This window comes from Microtus ochrogaster, linkage group LG1 (assembly GCF_000317375.1).
Source record: "Microtus ochrogaster isolate Prairie Vole_2 linkage group LG1, MicOch1.0, whole genome shotgun sequence".
Lineage (NCBI taxonomy): Eukaryota > Metazoa > Chordata > Mammalia > Rodentia > Cricetidae > Microtus > Microtus ochrogaster.
The window spans coordinates 28,668,671-28,680,542 of NC_022027.1; the positions used below are offsets into that span (position 1 = coordinate 28,668,671).

General features: G+C 45.3%; 1 protein-coding gene across 1 annotated transcript in view; it reads right to left on the bottom strand.

Moving 5' to 3' along the window:
• The window catches only part of Tec (tec protein tyrosine kinase), a 115,742-nt gene extending 108,903 nt beyond the window's left edge, over positions 1-6,839 (bottom strand). The window contains exon 1 of the mRNA XM_013350764.2: positions 6,790-6,839. The gene's annotated coding sequence lies outside the window, so the exon portion shown is untranslated. The remainder of the gene's footprint in view (positions 1-6,789) is intronic.
• Between the last annotated feature and the right edge of the window lie 5,033 nt (positions 6,840-11,872).

Sequence of the window (11,872 nt, forward strand, 5' to 3'; positions counted from 1 at the left end):
TTTTTTTTTAATACTATGCTTTCTCTAGAATAGTATCTACAATACAGGTGGGAAAACAAAACCAGTTCATGTGAAATGTGTAAGCCAAAGGGGGCTTTGACAGCTTCAAACCTTTCTAAGCATGAGAGTCAGCTGTGTCTAAGTCTAATCTAGGCTACACTGGGTGTGGATGAGTTTAACCTAGGCTACACTAGGTGTGTACGGGTCTAACAGGAAGACCATGTCGCACTCTGAAAAAAAGAGCCCAGTGTGGTGATGCATACCGTTAATCCCAGCACTGGGGAAAAAGAGATTAAGGGTCTCTGTGAGTTCAAGGCCAGCCCTGTCTACCTGGTGAGTTCCAGGTTAGCCAGGGCTATGTAGAGATACCCCATCTCAAAATAAAAGTTAGATGATAAATGGATGAATGGACAGACGGACAGATAGACAGACAAATAGATACGCACAAGTATTCCCTTTGGAAAAAAGGCCCAGTAGACATAGTGGTACACTCTTGTAATTTCAACTCCTCTAAGGCTAAACTGGGAGGCCCACAAGTTCAAGGCCAACCTGGGCTACACAGAGAGAACCAATCATGAAGACAAAATAAAATAACAACAACAACAACAACAATAATAATAATAATAAAACCAATGTGTTTAGGCTTCTCCTAGTCTAAGCCTGGTTTACACATGGACTTGGCTTCCTACAGTTTTGCTCAACTAGTAGTGGACTAGAGAGAACTGAAGCCATCTGTGGGCACCCACTGGGGAACAGCAACATGGCTCTTTTCTGATGTCTGTCCTTGTCTCTCAGCCACCACGGATGGTCAAGTCAAAGCTGGCTGTTTTGCAGCCATGCCCACTGCTCACACTCCTCCCCATCCCTGGGCACACCTGCCTTCCAAGAGTCCAACGCTCTGCCCTGCTTGCAGGTAAAATGCTTAGGGAAAAATGTTCTTCCTGCTTCTGTGGAGGCTGATGCCTGGGGGCAGTCCTCTGTGTGTCACCACTGAGATTGCTGAGGCCGTGAGGCTCCTGGAAAAAAAATGCTGAAGGTCACAATTCAAGAAGAGAGACTGAGCGGTGACTCAGCTGGTAAGCTGGGGCCGGGAAAGTTGCTAAGGGCAGGCTAAGTCAGTATCCCTGTTCTGCCAGCCAGAAACAGGAACTCGGTACACATTCCAAGAAGGGCAAGCACTTGAGAACAGGAAGAGAGGATTCTGGGAAGGCAGCTGGTCTACAGAGAAACCATATCTGCCAGTTCTGAGGCCACACGGTCACCAACAACGCATGGACCATCCTTCAAATTACCCTCACACAAGACATGTGGTGGCCCAAGCGACCACTAAGAGTCTTCAAAGACAACCCAGAGGGGAGAAAGAGGACCAGGACCCAAACACCAGTGAGCTCCCTCTAGAGTGAGGAGCTCCCTTTAGTGAGCTCCTGTGCACAGGTCTAAGCCTGGTTTACACACGGACTTGGCTTACAAGTAGTAGTGGACTAGAGAGAACTGAAGCCATCTGAGGTCCATCCAGTGAGACTCTCTGCAGCAGACTGGCTAGAAAGCATGTACTTTTGATACAGGCAGGGACACAGACAGCACACCACTCACACCCAGCTGCTGGAGTCTGGGTACCGGCTGCTGAGGAAATCTACATCCCTGCACTAAAGGCAGGAGGATCAAAAGCATCTCCTTAACAACCCCACATCCCCATCTGATGGAGGAAGGTCATTGGCTAATAAACAAACTGCTTGGCCTCATAGGTTAGAACATAGATGGGTGGAGTAAACAGAACAGAATGCTGGGAGGAAGAGGAAGGGAGGTAAGACGCCATTTCCTCTCCTCTCTGGGGCAGACGCGATGAAGCTCCAACCCAGGATGGATGTAGGCTAGAATCTTCCGGGTAAGCACACCTTGGGGTGCTACATACTTTAATAGAAATGGGCCAAGCAGAGTTTATATGAATACAGTTTGTGCGTTGTTATTTTGGGACATAAGCTAGCCAGGAGGCTGGGAGCCAGGCAGCAGGAATGCTGCCCACAGCTCCTACTACACCCACCCCTCACTGAAATCCCAATAAAATCAATTGAGAGAGAAAAGTATTTTTCCATTGATGTATAAATCAGAAAAGAGAGAGAGAACACAACACTAGACACATCTGTAAGGTGAGGAGAAGGCAACAATTGAACACATACTCTTAGATGAAGGAGCTAAAAGGCAAGGGGATTAACTAGACTCTATTCAGAAAGCTTAGTTCTGTGAGGATGAGGGAGCATCTAACGTGCTCAAGGTTCTGGGTTCCATTCCCAACACTACAAAAAGAAAAAAGTCAGCTGAACCTCCCAACATCCCTTCACCTACATGGAGAAGTGGAGTGGAGGCTCTTCTCTACCTTCAGGTCAAGTTTGGAAGAGCAGCACGAAAGGGTTCTGAGACTCCACATCCAGCCTCGTTGCAACTGTGAGAGCTAGGCCTCGAGAAGACCAGAAGAGCCCTCTGGTCCCTCGCACCAGACCAGCAATGATATTGGAGATCGCCCTGATCTGACCACAAGGACAACACAACAGTCCAAGGCCAGAGTTATCAGAAAAATAGCACCTTGGACACTCGTGTCACATACATTGCCCATCTCCAGGAAAAACCTAAATGTCACACCCACACATCAAAAAGAACTAGAAAAGGCCCAGTCACGGCACCACAGACTTTGCACCTGGCCCAGCCCAGCCTGCCTTGGGAGGTCCAGTTGAATCAGCTTAAGAAGAAACTAAAGCCAACAAGCTAACCCACATCTTCAGCTTGTTGGGTAACCCAGGGCAACCAGACCAGAAGGAACACCCCAACACACTGCCTGTTTTCACTACACTTTTGCAAACCCCAGGACTGTGGGGTAGGGAAGGCACACTTCTAGACCAAAAGTCAAAAGTCAATCGGTTCCCCAGAGATAAGATCCTAAAAGCAAAAAATAAAAAGAAGTGTATACACACACACACACACACACACACACACACACACACACAGTGCCCAATTGTACCTACTTGGAGAACAACAACAAAAAAAAACTTTTAAATTCAAAATGCTAAAAGCATTATTAGAACCAGATACGGTGACACACCTGTAATTCCAGCCCTTGTGAGGTTAAGGCAGGAGGATAATGGCCTTTGAGCCAGCCTAGGCTGGCATGAACTACACAGCAAGTGAATTTTAGGCTGGCATAAACTACATAGCAACAATAATAATAATACTAACAAGAGTAACAATGTTGAAGACATTGAAAAACTCAATGTTAGAATGGATACTAATATTGAGAAAAATCTTCCCAAAAGATTTTGGAAATAACAAGACATAAATTACGTAAGGTACAAACTAAGAGGATTGATCTAAAATACCTAACATAAAACAAACAAATAGGAGAAATAGGAAAAAAAATCACCAATGAAATAATTCAAGAATATTTCCCAAACAAAAAATTCCCAGATTCAAAGGCCCAGGACATGAGATGAAAACAAGGGCAAACCAAGGCACAGCACCAGGAAACTCAGAGATGATGGTGGAGAACAAGAAAATATGTCAGACCCCCACAGAAAAGCACAGCAGGGCTGTGGCCTCTACTCAGGCTGTGCATAAAGATTAAGGACCCAGAAGGTCACAATTTAGAAGATCCTGGATAATACCCACCCTCTGAAATTTCCACCCCAGAATTCTACACTCAGCCAATCTACAAATTTTGAGGGGGAAACAGGTATCTTCAGTCATTTTTAGTCCCAGAAAGATTGACATCCCATGCATCCTTTTCCAGAAAGTTCTGAAGAGTCCACCAAAATAAAGAAAGTTACATGGATACCAGGAGATGGACCACAGGGAAGAGGGAATGGGAGAGTCCCAGGATTCTCAGTGACAGGACAGCCTCAGGGTGACAGCTGTCCCCATAAATGGAAGTCCACCTCTCCAGAGTTCTGCCAGGAAGTTCAGGTTCAGCTTCCTGGGAAAAATGAAATTAGCAGAAGACCTGATTCCTTTAAGGGAAGGCTTAGAAAACTAACTAGTCAAGGGTTGTGGATTAAATTAATGAGAAGTATGTACACACACACACACACACACACACACACACACACACACAAGTCAAACAGTTATTAATTCCAAGGAACACATAAATCTGTGTTTGGTTTAGCTGTGACTATCAACCTACCATTAACACTGTGGCCTACCCTGACCTAGCCGTCCACAAGCCCACATTCTGGGCCTACATATATTTACACTTACATGTGTTTGCTTCCCCAATGGTAACCTAGTTGTTTGTGAGGTTTGGTTTGGTTTTGTTGTTTTTAATTCCTTCCTTTTGCCTCTCAAAAGAAAAAAAAAAAAACCTGTAACTTTCAACCTCTGTTTCATGGTAACTTAGGTCATCTGAGCTCTATAGAGTAAAACACAGAGTGGAAATTAATAGTTACACACCAACCCAAGGAAGGACTGGCTGACCCAGGCAGAGATAAAAAGGTAGACCTTGGTGGAAGCAAGCATGGATAGAAAAATATCCTCTAAACCCTCTCCTCTAGGTGGCTTGTGGTTGTTTTTTTCCAACAGAGCTCTTCTAATAGCATAATCACACTGAGCAAGATAAGCTTCCCACTGCTGATGATCACAGATCAATTTCATACCTGTTTTACAGACCTGGATGTTCCACTGAGGACCCTAACTGAACCAATACTGCTGTCTCCCAAAACTGTTGGTACGTATTCAACTTGAAAGACTTTGTTTCACCTGCTGCACACTGGTCAAGACGAGAGAGCATCTTACGAGGGCCCTAAACAGGGGCAATGTCATCAACAGACTCTTCCCGAGCATCCACAGGGGAGCCAGCACCAAGCTGGGTATCAGTGCTCTTACTAATGCTGTAGACAACAAATGATCTCCCTCAGATGGGAGTCAAGACCCAGGGAGGAATGAAGGAATGAAGCCAAAATCTAGAAGAACAGGGGCAGGGCAAGGAAGGGAAGCACCAACCAGAGCAGCCTGGAGAACCTGTAGGCAGAGGTGTGTATAGAGGCCCAAAGACTAATCAATCTCCCAGCACCCTAGGCGCCTGGAGGAAGGCAAGAAGGCTAGTCATTCTTCTTGAAGAATACAAACAGACCAGTAATTGTCCACAGTCTCTCCAATCTTCTTTAACGATCAACCGTAAGGGAGAAGGTGACCATCTACTGATCATTACAGGTTTCATAAAAAACATAGCCCCTGCCCTGCTCCAAACAACTTAATGCAGAGTGAAGTAAGGAAACTTTACAGTTTGGCAACGCTAAAACATACATCCATACTTTAGATTCTTTCCTACTTGGGAAGAGAGGAAAATTCTAGGCCACAGATCCATGTAGGGCAAAGGTATTGCCAACTAGAGCGCAGCATTGATTTGCATGTGTTTACAATACTCGTCCCACACAGTTCCACAAGCCAGAAGGCACACACCCTTGTGGGAAGAATGGGGGCCATTAACATAAACACAGCACAGAAAGCACCCTGAGTTGTCAAAGACAGGAATAGCGATCTGATTAGTAAGAGCCTGGTGAAAGGACAAGCCTTTCCTAAACAATGAAAACATAACTGAACAGAAAAGAATGCTTCTAAATACTTAATGGATAAGTTTAGCCGCGCTTCTATCCACCTCTCCCCAGAGAAATCAAGCTATTCCACATTACATTTGAGTCTTGCAGACCAAAGAGCGACCAGTGTCGTTAACTAATCTATTAAACCCCACAATATGCTTGGGAGGCTTGCTGATACGTTGATGCTTCCTCCTACCACTCCCTAGCTCTGTAAAAGAGAATTATCTGGGGGAGGGGATAGATTATCAGAGTTTCCTAAGAGGAAAATGGGGACTCACTGGAAAAATGTAAGGCATAGCTTAAAGCACACAACTATGCTGGTGAGCCTCCAAACCCACTTACCCATCAGCCACCCTGTTGTTCCAACTTAACACTGAGATCCGCTCGTCTAATCAAATATCCCAGTTCCCAAAGACTGGCCCAACATGGGACCCGGTACATAAATGCATAACTGTTATCTGCCAATGACAGGAAAAAGTTAAGAAATTTAAGATCCAGCCAAGATTGCACCGTCCTGGGACAAGGTCCACATAGTTTTTTTTCCGACCCTGTTTATCAAGATCCAAATACTACTTCCCAGAGGGGGGGGGATAAATAAATAAATAAATAAATAAATAAGTGCACCTGACGGGGTGACGCATTCGGCACAGGCAACTGTGGACCCATCTCCGTGAATTCTAACTTTCCCGCGGGACAAGCAGAGGAGAAAAGCAGCCTGCTGCTCTACTGGGGAGGGAACTCAACAGCGAGTGGTTTCCCCTCAGAAACCAAGTCCAAAGGAGCTCACATTGGGCGCCCGGAGAGAGGCTGCAGCCACAGGGAAGGCGCGGCCATCAGGGGAGCGCACTGGTCCCTTCTTCCAGGCCGAAGAGGACGGGTCCCTCACCTGACACGGAGAGCCCACTCTCACCTCTACGCAAAACGCAGAAGATTCTTCCCAATCCCACTAAAGTCAGCCTCCAGCAGGTGGATGCCACCTCCATGGGCGCGCACCCCGTCCGGTCCTCCCCGCCAGGAGTCCCTGAGTCCTTACCTAGACAGAGCGCGGGCTGAGCCAAGCCGGGACCGGGCGACGTCCAGACTGCGGAGCCTCGAGCCGGGCGCGCGGTGACCGTGCGCATCGGCACGCCCATCGTCTAGCTCCGCCCCTGGTCCCGCCCCTCGCCGCACCTCCCCTGCCCTCTGTGGTCCACAACCACGAGTCCCCCACCTTCCTTCCGCGAGTTCAAGGAAGCCAGAGGCTGGCGTCAGAGCCGTGCGGCCGGGGCTCCAGTGTCCTTTATCCACACAGCCGCGGCGTGGGCTTCCCGACTTCCCTTCCCGAGAGAACAATCCAGAAAAGGCTCGTCTGTCCCCGACTGGGAGAGCCCGGAGCAGTGACACCTGTAGGTGGCTGAGCGCCCTGTCGGAACTAGGAACCGACCTCCACTTCCGCTTAGCTCCTGCGGGCGAACCGGTTGACACTGTGCCCTGGGGTGATAAAAGAATGGATCATTTACATTGTACCAAAGTTAAACTGTATTGAACTATTAAAAAAAAAAAAAAAAGAATGGGTCATTTGGCAAGCTCGAAGCAGCAGAGCATAGCATAGGGTCACGTTCATTATTAGTATATTAACAGTTAACTCATTGAAGAGTAGAAAACAACCTTCCAGTTATTCTCTTGTATTAAATACTGTGCAGGACTTAGACACCGGGAAAGAACTTGCCCATTGTCAACTAGCTAATTGAGAAACTGGCGTTGAAAGGCTGGGACTGTAGCTTAGGGGCACAATGTTTGCTTAACAGGAACAGAGTCCTGGGTTTGATCTCTGCCTTGACATCTAAGCTGTCTTTGCTCTTAGCCTCTGTAATCTGGACTGATCGATACTGTACTGTGCGACAGGCATGGTCACCCATACCTTTAATTCCAGCACTTGGGAGGCAAAGGCTTCCCATTTCTATGCATTCAAGGCCAGTCTGCTCTACAAGTGGTTACATGCCAGCCAGGGTTGGGGTGTGAGGACCAGAGGGAGAGGGACACAGATAGGACTGTAATGTCTGTGAATTGTCCCCAGGAATACAAGAAGGAGCTCTGCCCCCTAAAAGCTTTTGAGATAGAGAGACAGATTAATTTGTAAAATGCTTGCTATGTAAACACAGGTGGATCACCAACCTCCCCCCCGAAAAAGCAAACAAACAAAATGAAAAATAAAACAAAACCCTGTTCTTCACCTGCAATCCAGAGCTGGAGGCAGAAACAGCATATCTGGGCATTTGCTGGCCAACCAGTCTAACCCAGCTCCAGATTCTGGTCCAGGTTCAACGAGAAACCATCTCAAATAATATGGTAGCGAGCAATTGAGAAAGACCTCTACCTCTAGCCTCCACAATAGCCTCTCTCCTCTGTAAAGGGAGAAAAAAACAATAAACAGGTTAGCAAAGAAACCATTAAACCATTTCACATGTGAGGTGTCTTGACCGAAACACACTGGGGTGAAGAGAGTGATGGGAAGGGCGACTTCTCAAACAAGGAGACCATGCAGATGAGACCTGAATCAGGCAGCCAACCTGATGGTGAAACTGGGGTGGGGTGGGGGTGACAAATGCAATAAGACTCCTACCTGACACCGGCTGGGGATTTCAAGGTGCTGCCTTCCCGTGCTATTTCTGCTGTGATCATCGGAATGACCTGAGAATTCATGTGACAAGATTCCATTTGAAAAAAAAAAAGAACTAAGGACTGTGTAAAGGACTCCCCTAAAGTCATAGGATTAGGAAGCGGGGTGGGGATGGAAGGAGAACACAGATTTGTAACTAAATCCTCTCCTCTGGGGAGGACACTAAAGCAGAATGAGCCAGGCTCTGAGGGAGCCAACCCTTCTCTCTCCTGCTTCCTAGGCCCTGCCTGTGCTCATTTTTCATTTTCATTTTTCCTGCCATGCAGATGTGCTTGGGAATGGGAGGACTGGATCCTGTATGCAAAAAAATAGTGGAGCATGTATGTTCAGAGACAGCAGCTATGGTACTGCAGTGTGTGTGTGTGTGTGTGTGTGTGTGTGTGTGTGTGTGTGTGTGTGTATACACTTGGGAGCTTATCATATTGACTACCTTGGAAAAGATAAGCACTATTGCTTTTAAAGGACGCCACCATCTGGTACTACTAATTTCCTGTCCTGTGGGCTGCTGCCCCTGGGTGACCCTTGTGTCTCATATTCTCAACTAAATGGAAATGAGGCTTTTGGTGGCTGTGAATTTTAAATAACAGACTTTCTGATGTCTCGTTCATAAAGGTTAAAATTAAGAGGGAAAAAAATATTTTACTGCTCTCCTTTAATTCCAAGGAAAACCAGAGAGGACTTAGCTGTCAGCAGAACACCTAGGTCCAAATAGCTTGACAATGATTGGGGTGGTTTCCTGAAGAAAGCATTCGCTCTGCTGCCAATCAAACAGCTTGAGAAGGTGTTGCCACCTCGTGCCCTCCACAAATCGTGCAGGAGAGAGAGGAGCACTATACTTATCAAGTGAAAAGGAGAAAAAAAGAGATAGAGAGACCAGCGGAGACTTCAAATGCATCAATGGAAAAGTGAAAGCTGAAGACAGAATGTGCTTGTTTAGTGTGGCAGCTGGGGAAATGGCTCAGCATTTAAAGCATTATTGTGGAAGTTTGATGACCCTAGTTAGGTCCCACGCATAAGCTGGACACAGTTACACAGGTATCTGCAATGCCAGCGTTCCAGTGACAACATAGGAGGCAGAGACAGGAGAACCTCTAGAATTCAAGAGGTAACTGATGCACATGATTGTACATATTAAGTACACAATAAGAGACCCTGTCTCAAGGGGAAAGGCAGAGACTGTAACCCAAAGTTGTCTTATGACATCATACAGAAAGTGGCCCATACACTTAAACATGACACATATTCCGTCTCATGTCTTGACTGTGTATGTGTAAATAAATATAATTATTATTAATTATTATCTTCTATCTTACATGAAAAGAGAATATAAATATTGGGCTTCCATAACTCTAACAAAAAGTCACTGATTTAAGATTTCTCCCCTTAATACTGAGTGTGGTAGCACATGCCTTTAATCCTCCCCCCCCCCAGCTAGGGAGGCAGAGGCAGGTGGGTCTCTGTGAGTTCAAGGCCAGCCTGGTCTATAAAGTGAGTTCCAGGACAGCCAGGACTGTTACACAGAGAAACCCTGTCTCAAAAAAATGAAAATAAGATTTCTCCCCTTGCCTCTAAAGTCAAATCAATTACCATGACATTACTGCCTTCTTAATAGAGCACAAAGCAGGCGTTTATATAAATTTCTTGAAGCCCATGATCTCCCTTCTTGTAGGGCATTGCTATAACATCTATAAAACTTTGTATATTTAAATGTTAAATATTAGGTTGACATAATTTCTGTCTCTTGAGAGAGAAAAAAAAATACCTCATTTAACCCATATGTGAATTCCAGATGGTGCATAAGAAACATACAAAATCCACTTGAAAGGTTTGTAGATAAACCAGCATCTGGTACTCCTGTTTGAAAGTCCCTGTCTCTCTTTTATGGCCTTTCACCTATCCAACGAATCTGCCCATAACCTGGCCATGTGTTCATTGAGTGAATAAATGATAACAATGATGATGATAACACAGATCTTATCAGTCTTGCACAGAGAATTTCTTTCTGTGTGAAGAGGACTTTATTCGGATTATGGGACATGTCTGCCTCTTTCCATTGTGTATGAAAAGCAGTGACATCTTCGGAACTCAAGAAAGAAAAGAATGTTGGATGTTGGACCCAAAGTTATTAATCACACTACCAAGAGCAGTTGTTAAGTTGGAGAAATGGTTCTGTAGTTAAGAGCACTGGATGCTCTTCCAGAGGACTCAGATTTGAGTCTCAGCATGCACATGGTGGCTCACAACCATCTCTAGCTCCAGTTCCAAAAGGTCTGATGCCCTCTTCTGGCCTCTGAAGGTACTAGACGCATATAGTATACAGACATCTATGCAAGCAAAACAGTGGTATGAACAAAAGTTTGCGGGGCGTGGAGGTATACACCTAAAAACATATTTTTAAAGTATAATAATTGCTAAGTAAATCAAACATACACAAAGTATGTTTACGAAATCATCATCTGAGTGTGGCAGTACACACCTTTAACCCCAACATCTGGAAAGCAGAATCAGGAGAGTCATGAGTTTCAAATCAGCCTGGGCTACCTAGTAAGCTGTGTTTCAAGAGACGAGGTTTGGAGGGACTGGTGAAGTGGCTCACCGAGTAAAGGCAGTTATTTCCAAGGCTCAGAGATGACCTGAGTTGCATTCCCAGGATCTACAAAGTAGGAGAGAACTGATTCCTGCCTGTTGTCTTCTGACCTCCACACACATCATGGCATGTATGCCCACGCATAAATAAATGTATTTCTTTTAAGGACTGAAGATGTAGCTCAGTGGCAGAATATTAGCCTACCATGTGCAAGATGTTGGGTTCAATACCCAGTACAGATAGATGGATGGATAGATAGATAGATAGATAGATAGATAGATAGATAGATAGATAGATAGATAGATAGATAGATAGATAGATATAGGCTGGATGGTGAAAATAAATAATAGATGTAGAGGGGTTGAGGGTATATAGCTTAGTTTGAAGGAGGCTTGCTTAGCTGGCATAAAGCCTTCATTTTCAATTCCCAGCACTGCATAAACTTGTTGGCACATGTTTGTAACTCTAGCAATTGAAGATGGATGGAGGTAGGAGGAGAATTGGAGACCAGTCATGAATATATGAGAACATGGTTCCAAAAACGAAGAACTCACTCCACATGTGTGGAGGCCTGGAAATGTGAACCTATTTCCACATTGACCAAAGGTCAGAGAGCTCAAACTTACCTCTAGCTCCTTCAAGGTTATTGTGCTGCTACCTCAAAGGCACCACCTAGCTGTAGACCAGAGATTTCTGCTATCTCAAGGTTATAATCAACAGGTGTGGCTAATAGCCAAAACTTGTGCTCCAGGAATAGAAAAGTAGGTATTTCTTACCTCAAACAATAGTCTAAGGATCCAACTAAGTTCCAGTTCCCTTTATGGGGATAACTTGGGATTCCACCCAGGGAGTAGTTTGCCTACAGAATGTTTTGGTCTAGGGTATGAGTGTGACTTGTTTTGTTCTAGCAACAGAGTGTTTAACTATGAATGTAGCCCATGACCTTCAACTGGTATGTTTATTTCCTTGTATCAAGTTAATACAGTCTTTGTGTTGCTCCTACCTTTGGGGGTCAGGGTATTTTAAGTAGTTGGAAATTAAACACGG